Source organism: Nuphar pumila, chromosome 11 (genome assembly GCF_984573655.1).
Source record: "Nuphar pumila chromosome 11, dmNupPumi1.hap1.1, whole genome shotgun sequence".
Taxonomy (NCBI): domain Eukaryota; kingdom Viridiplantae; phylum Streptophyta; class Magnoliopsida; order Nymphaeales; family Nymphaeaceae; genus Nuphar; species Nuphar pumila.
In genome coordinates this window covers 31531614-31539402 of record NC_143259.1, presented here as the reverse complement: position 1 = coordinate 31539402, position 7789 = coordinate 31531614, and the positions used below count along the sequence as shown (strand labels likewise).

General features: G+C 37.0%; 1 pseudogene across 1 annotated transcript; it reads right to left on the bottom strand.

Moving 5' to 3' along the window:
• Positions 1-4126: 4126 nt before the first annotated feature.
• LOC149822216 (5-amino-6-(5-phospho-D-ribitylamino)uracil phosphatase, chloroplastic pseudogene) lies at positions 4127-6613 on the bottom strand (annotated as a pseudogene). Its single transcript, XR_016425934.1, has 2 exons — positions 6465-6613; positions 4127-5741 (listed from the first exon to the last, which is right to left on the bottom strand). The product of XR_016425934.1 is annotated as a 5-amino-6-(5-phospho-D-ribitylamino)uracil phosphatase, chloroplastic pseudogene (transcript).
• Between the last annotated feature and the right edge of the window lie 1176 nt (positions 6614-7789).

The following is a 7789-nucleotide window of genomic DNA, read 5'->3' as shown; positions in this document are numbered from 1 at the left end:
TCAAAAATTCAAATTTTGAATTCTATCTTCCATCTCAAATTCAATTCTGAATTTCATTTCAATATCCCATCAAAGTTTGAAATTCACTTTAAAATTCCAATTCAGTTTCCAAGTTTAATTCTGATTTCAAATATTAAATCGAATTTCAAAATCAATTCAAAGTCTCGATTTCAAAATCTAATTCAATTTCCAAATTCAATTCTGATTTCAAACATCAAATCAAATTTCAGAATTACTTCAAAATCTCAATTTCAAATCAAAAAACGATTTCAAGTTCTATCTTAAACTCTTTACTCTGATTTCAAATTTCATTTTCAAAGTTCAAAAGTTCAAGTTCAAATCTCAATTGAATCCTTATTTCAAACTTTTAAATTCCAATTCAGCTTTAATTTACAAGTTCCTCTTCTTCGAAATTCAATCTTTCATAATTCCAAAATTTTGATTCTAAATTCAAGGTCAAGTTTCAATTCTGATTTCAAGGTCTCAAAATTGATTTTCAAGTTCAAATTCTCAATTCAAAAACAATTTAACTTCAATTTTCAATCAATTTCATATTTCAAAGTTCTCAGATTCAGAATCCAATTTCCAAATCCTCAATTGCAAACTTTCAAAGTAGAGTTGATTTCAGTTCCAACTTTCAAAACTTCAAATTTCTAATTTCCTTTTTCAATCTCAAATTCATTTCAAATCCCAAGCTTTGGATTCAAATTTTAATCTTTTCAAAACAAATTCAATTTCTAAAGGATATTTTTCAAACCTATTTCAAAATCACTTGAAAAATCTAAATTTGTAAAATATTTTCAAGAAAAGCATACATATTTTTCAAAATTCAAAAATCAAAGCACAAGCCTCATTCCATGTGCATTTAGGATTTCAGAATAATCACTTAGATAAATTTAGGCAAAGCAAAAGGCATTAATTCGATCTTTGCTTCAATTACCCCTAGTAAAGGCGCCAAGAACGGTTAAACCTCGTACTGACGAGCGAATCTCGTCTCTCCATTTTCCCACAAAATTTCAAAATGGAGGCAAGTAAATTTCAAAATCTATCTTTTTCAAAAGGTCAAGTGAGACCTTGCAAAAGGGTTTTCTCTTCTCTCTTTATTTTTTCCCAAAAAAGAAAAAGGAAGAAAGGGAAAAAAGAAAAAAAATTGCAACGATCATACCGGCGAAATGCTTATCTTGACTTTGTTGTATTAGAGCATGTGTATGGGCAGGCTAGATTTTTGTGTGTTGTTCGTGTTGCCCTGCGGGGAACACAAGGCCAGATGGGCCTAAGTACCTCGGAATGTGGGAATGTTGCTATAAGTCTCACTTCCTGGTTGCCCATTTCACAAAAATGGTTCGCCTTGAAGAGCGTAGATTGAATCTGTTACCTATGCGAGTTTCCTTCGCGTACCCAAAGGAGTAGGCAAGGGAAACCTATCACATACTTACCAGTTACACTTCTTTCTTTATGTTACATTAGTACATGTGCTTTCCTTCTTAGTACATATCTTGTTGTATTCTATAAATGCCTTACTTTGGTTAAATATTTCTAACTGTCTCATCATGATGCACATAGTTTTGTATTGCTACTCTTGCTAGTTCTCGTACTTGTTGCACGATGCACATATATGCTCACATGCACATATACTTTGGTTACATGTTTTTAATAGTTTCATCATGTTAGACATAGTTCTGCTACGTACTTTTGAATCATGTCATAATCGCTATCATGTTCATGCTTTCCTGAAAATTGTATATTGTGAATGGTTTATCTCACCAACTCGCAAGAGTACTGACCGCGTTTTATGGGGATACAGGTAACTACTAGTGGTGCGATGACGATCGATGTGCGATAGAGAATTGAACCCACACTCTAGAACTTAGCGGTCTTGGCAGTTGGTTTTGGAAAATCCATTGTCTATGAGACATTTTGTAAAGTGAAACAATGTATACCTGCTGGTCTCATTTTTGTAAATCAATTGTAATGAAATGTTTCTATTTGATGTTCATTTTGTAACTCGCTCAAATTTTCCAACCGATTTCCCTTATAGTTTTCCGCTTGCCCAATGTTTTCAAAAAATATATATATTCTCTAAAAATCTAAGAATTTTTCAAGTTGGGATTTTGGGGCATTACATCTCCACCCCCACCCCGTTTCAAAATCTGAACCTTCATCCCCGCCTCCATCCCCGCACGGGGATGGATTTCAACCTCCACCCCCGCCTCCATCACTGTTTCATGTCCTCCATCCCCGATCCAAATGGGGGTAAGGCGGGGTGGGGCCCCGTTTCCCCTTAGTCTATAGTCATCTCTTAAAGGATTGGGGATGGGATGGGATGGGATGGGATGGGGTGGGGTGGGGTGGGGTGGGGTGGGGCAGGGCTAGGCGGGGATTGAGATGGGGATGGGGCGGGGTGGGGAAAAGCTTAAGTCCATCCCCACCCCCATCCCTGCATGGGGATAGATTTTAACCTTCATCCCTGCCTCCATCCCCGTTTCATGCCCTTCATCCCTGATCCAAACGGGGTGAGGCAGGGCGGAACCCCGTTGTCCCCCGGTCCACTACCATCCCTATATGGAAGTGAGTAAGAAGTGAGAGAAAACACATAAAAACATCAAAAATAAAGTGAAAAAACATATAAGAAGAATAGTTGAAGCACATAAGAGAAGTGTGAGAGAATCGAGATTTTCATCAAGTTTCGAAAGCGAGGAGTATCGTGCTTTCAAAGCGAGTTTCCGAGAAGTGGGCTTCCCACTTATCTAAGAAGCTTATGGTAACTCTAGGATAAAATATAGCCTAAATAAAAAAGATTGTGAAGAAAAATATATGCTAATAATATGAACTTTAACCAAAGATCATTAATAAACAGAACACCCACAACCAACCGGATAAACAAACACCTAACTTGGAAAAGAATTGTTGACAATGCCCATGATAAGCTTTTATACCCTTAATCAATATTCAGGTAATTAGTTAACCCTTATACCCCAGGATCCTGCTATCCTTTCCTCTCATTTACAAGGGAGAAAAGAAAGAGAAGGGCAAACATTATAATCACTTGATTTGTAAGTATAGATTGGATCTCAGATATAAATGAACATTTTTTTATTTTTCTTTAAATGTAAATATGCATTTGAAGTATATCCCAGATGCCACCACCATTATCGTATAAAAGTTTGCCATCCGCATTCACTGTGGTTGCCTTTTTCGTTTTGTACATAGGTATGCCTTAGATAAGAATCACCCTGAAGTATATCATCATTGTTCTTAGGTTCCTTTGTGCAGTTGAAGTATGCTATTAAACGTACGCTCCCCATTGGTGTTCGGGAAGCAAAGAAATTAAATTACAATCTGGTTTGCTACATTTGGTGTAATAATAAGAACCACACCCATAGCAAAATAACCTACAAATTGATATATTAAAAAATTTAATAAACAGATTACCACCTTGTATACATGGTCAACAATCATAACTTTATAAAAGAAATGAAGGTATTGATGCTTATAATAAAATTCAGTTCTGGAGAAGGCTGCATTTCAAGAACTATTGCATGGGCATGCAAACATTTTGTATTTGCATATCCTGGTGCAGAGTCTTGTGCATAAAGAACAAAAACTTGTTAGTGATGTATTCCACAATGATAGTATTAAAATTTCTAGAAAGAATAAAAGTATCGCAGGCTAACTGCGACATGAGGTTAAATTTGGTTTAAGAGTCCGCATTGCATAACATTAGAAAACCAACTATTACTAATGAATTGGCATGGAAAAGTTCCACAATTGCATGTGCTTGTCCAAATCGCATATATATCATTTTCCACTCATTGTTCAACACACAGTTCTTGTAACCATATTTGAATAGGTTAAACCATATGAAATTCATGCGCACATATATGAGGTACCAACATATGATCCCCTCCAAGATCATGAACACGCACATCGGCACACTGCATACTGACACAAGTTATCGTGCTTGTGTGAGGTGGATCATCAAATAGTTTTTCTAATTGTTGGTTGAATAGTATCACTGTGGACAATCAGGTTAAGACACATGAAGGCAAGGGCAGAACAATGAATATACAACATAACATACAGGCGATATGAAAAGACTTAATGAAGCCGGAAAGGGTGCAGATAAGGATGAAATCTAATTTGTATTAACATTTATGTTGTAATAGATGAAAGGCATTCACGTTGATGCTTTACATATCATACATCATGAAATTAGCATTTAATGACTGTGTATAGTACATACAATAGGAAGGGTGTCCAATGTAGACAACCCCTCTATTTTCTATATACAGAGAGGCAAAATGTTGCACCACTAAAATCTAGTGCATAAAATGCAAATCATGCCTCTGAGAAAAAGATGAGATTATGTTTAAAGATTTTGTACACAAAGATTACCGCAGATCATCAACCGCAACAGAGGTGGATGGTGATGGATCCTCTTCCAACTCCAACTCTGTTTCTTGGGTTTCAAATTCTGTTTCTATATCAGCTAGATTCTTCAGATCCACTATAGAAAGTTCATCCAATCTCCAGACTACCAAATCAGCTGCACCTAGTTCATACATTGGGTGTTTACCAGCAACAGCTATGCATTTCATCTTAGCATCATGCACAGCTTCAATGGTTGAATTTGAGTTTCCAAAGACTATACATCTCTCAGGTATTAAATTAAGGAGTTGTGAAGCATAAATGAACATCTCTGGATCAGGTTTGCCTCTATGTACATCGTCAGCAGCAACAACAACGCTAAAAAAGCTTGCAATATTGACAGCTCTCAGTGCTGTTTCTAAATGGTTCCTAGGCCGTGTAGACACTAGAGCCATGGGTATCTTATATTTTATCAAGTTCAATGCAAATTCCCGTGATCCAGATCGAATCCTGTAAAACCCACTGTGCAGGCTTTGATAGATCTCTTCCTTCCTCAACCCCATTCTTCTCATTTCAGCAGGATCTCTTGACCAGCACAGAACCTCAGAGATTGCTTGTTCATTTTTCATCCCCTCTATTCTTCTCAGAATGAAAGCAGGAGGTGGCTGTGTACCCTCTTCTTGGGCTAAAATTAACCAAGACCTGTTCTCCAAATCTGAGGCTTCTTCAATCATAACTCCATCCAGTTCAAATATGACGCCTAACCAACCACAACCCATGCGTTCTTGCCGAAGTAATGGGTTTGCCAATGAAGGGTTGTCTGCTTTATTTGGTGGTGGCCACAGTGTAAGACTCAAACCTCTTCCTGTAGCAAAATTCAGAGACCTAGAAATTTTTTCTTCTTCCCTAGACGATTGGGCTTCTTTTGTTAGCTCCATTGCAAGTGCTCGGATTATAGATTTTGCATTGTGGCATGTTCTGATGTTGACCCTTAGATTTGTTGCATATGGTTCAGGTACAAGATCTCGACCAGCAAAATCAGACATGAACATGGGGTACCGAGAATAACCAGATCGGATCTTATCCTTGTAGCGAACATGGTTATCACAGGATCTTCTATACATTGGCCTGTGACCGACTAGAGCTGCAGCAGCAACTGAATCCATCATCCTTAACCAATTGAAACACCGCCCTGATGTACTAATTCAATAATCCAAAAAAAATTAATGGAAACCAATATAGGCTTCAATTCACCTTATGCAACAGTAATTCCAGAAACCCCCTTCCGATTTCCTAGTTCCCACAATAATTAGAAGGTTTCCTTGGGGATATTTCTTTCTTATACAACTTAGACGATCAACTTCAGGTTTTCACTGTTTTCATACATTAAAAAGCAAAAAATTCAGTATTTTCTCCAGCGAAACCATAGAATGAGGTAAAATATAAATCACAAATTTCTGCTTCTTCGGAATACCAACAAAAATTCAGATACATGTATGAAACAAATTACAGGACACACCTTTTCAACAAACATCATAGATCAACACCAAGCTCCATACTTTCTAAATACCCAAGTGAAAATACACATTGAATAGAAAATAGAATACCTTTTCTCCAATTTCAATCAAATCCCGAGATTTTGGAAAAAAAAACAAATTTCCGGTTATTTGTAGTACCAAGCAAAAATTCGCACATATTTATGCGATCAAATTGATTAAAGACAATTTCGTTCCAAAATCAACATCAAAGTCAATAGTTTCTAAACAACAACCTTTTCTCCATTTTCAATCAATTCCGAGATTTTCTCAAACATGAAAGCATATTCTTTCCTGTCAAAGAATTACTTAAATCCTACTCAACCAAGAAAGGGAAAAAGGAAAAACAACAGAAAACTCTGTTCTAACCCCAAAAAGCAAAATAACAATCCATCAAATTCAGAGTAAAAAAACACTTTCAATTGGCAACAAATCCCAATGAGGGGAATTCATCGAGTTTGATGGACTAAAAAAAACCCTCAAAACCAACAAAAACCAGAATTACAAACAACAACCAAACACAAATACAACATACAGAAAAAGAAAGGGATACTATATAACCTGGGGCAGATCCAACAGTCAGAAATCGGGTTGGGAGAATCGGACGGCCAGAAGAGATCTCAGAGATGTCACGGCAAATCAGAACTTCAGAATATGGATGCTCTCTCTCTCTCTCTCTCTCTATATATATATATATATATATATACCATGGCCTTTGTTTTGTTTTGCGTGGCTTATGTACACGTTATACTTGAACCGGCTGTCGCAGGTGAAGTCGTTGCAAAGTCTCCGTTGTCCACGGACACCTGTCAGTTATCTTGATCACTTGTAGAATGACTAAATTATCACTTTCAATACTAAAATTGACAGGAAAAAATCTATGATCGTAGTTGACCAAAATATCCTTTGGAGTCCTGGCAGAGGTGACCGAATTTATATGCAAAATGTATATGGTAATTATGGACCCTCTAAAAGAAGACCGAAGAACAAGCACTTTGCCATACAAAAAGTTCCAACAGATCAGATCTGACTCTAACATGGAAATAGGTCCCACAAAAAATGCTGACCAATGCAATCAGAATCTGAAAGTTACGCTGGTTAAGGAAATCTAAATCTGGTCTAACATTCGGATCCTATGTAAAGATCCGTATCCAAAAATAAAGTATATGATTTTCCAACTAAACCTAATGCCTTGGCAGTTTTGCACCCGAGTACATATGCGTAATGCTGAAAGTGCCCAGTAAAGTAGTACTCTTTTCCTAATACAACGGCTTCTGTCATTTTGTGTAGGGGATTAATTTCTCGCTGAACAACTTAATGCAATCAGTAAAAGCGTTTTGGTCATTAATGAATCATGAGTAGGACAAACTAGTCTTTTTGATCCTTGAAGCTGTTCTTCCTTGACCAGGGGCGCATAGAGAGATCGGTGGCCAATACCCTGCCACGTGGATTTTCACGACAGGCCAAGACACCTAGCGTGCCTGGGAACCCGAACAGTGTCGTAAGGCATCGCCCCTCTGGCTGCGCGGCCTGTCAACGGTTGGATCTGAGTCGGATTCTGTAGCTCTGAAACCGGGTCCGAACTTGAGGTTCCAGTGCCGGTTCAGGTCGACCGGACCCAATGTACCCAGATTCAGAATATCAGATCTAGGTCTTTGATATAGATAGAGGTATGTAAAATATTTACGTTATTTTTTATATTAAAAAATGGTGGATAGGTCAAATTGGTGATTAACTATTAGAATTTTTTTTTTGTCGGAAAAAAAGAAACATTTCATTGTCAAAATATGCATCTCATGCAGGAAGATTGTGTTGGATTTTTGTACGGCCTTGCATAAATTTTTAATAAAATTTATGGATATTTAAATAAATAAATTCATATTTTA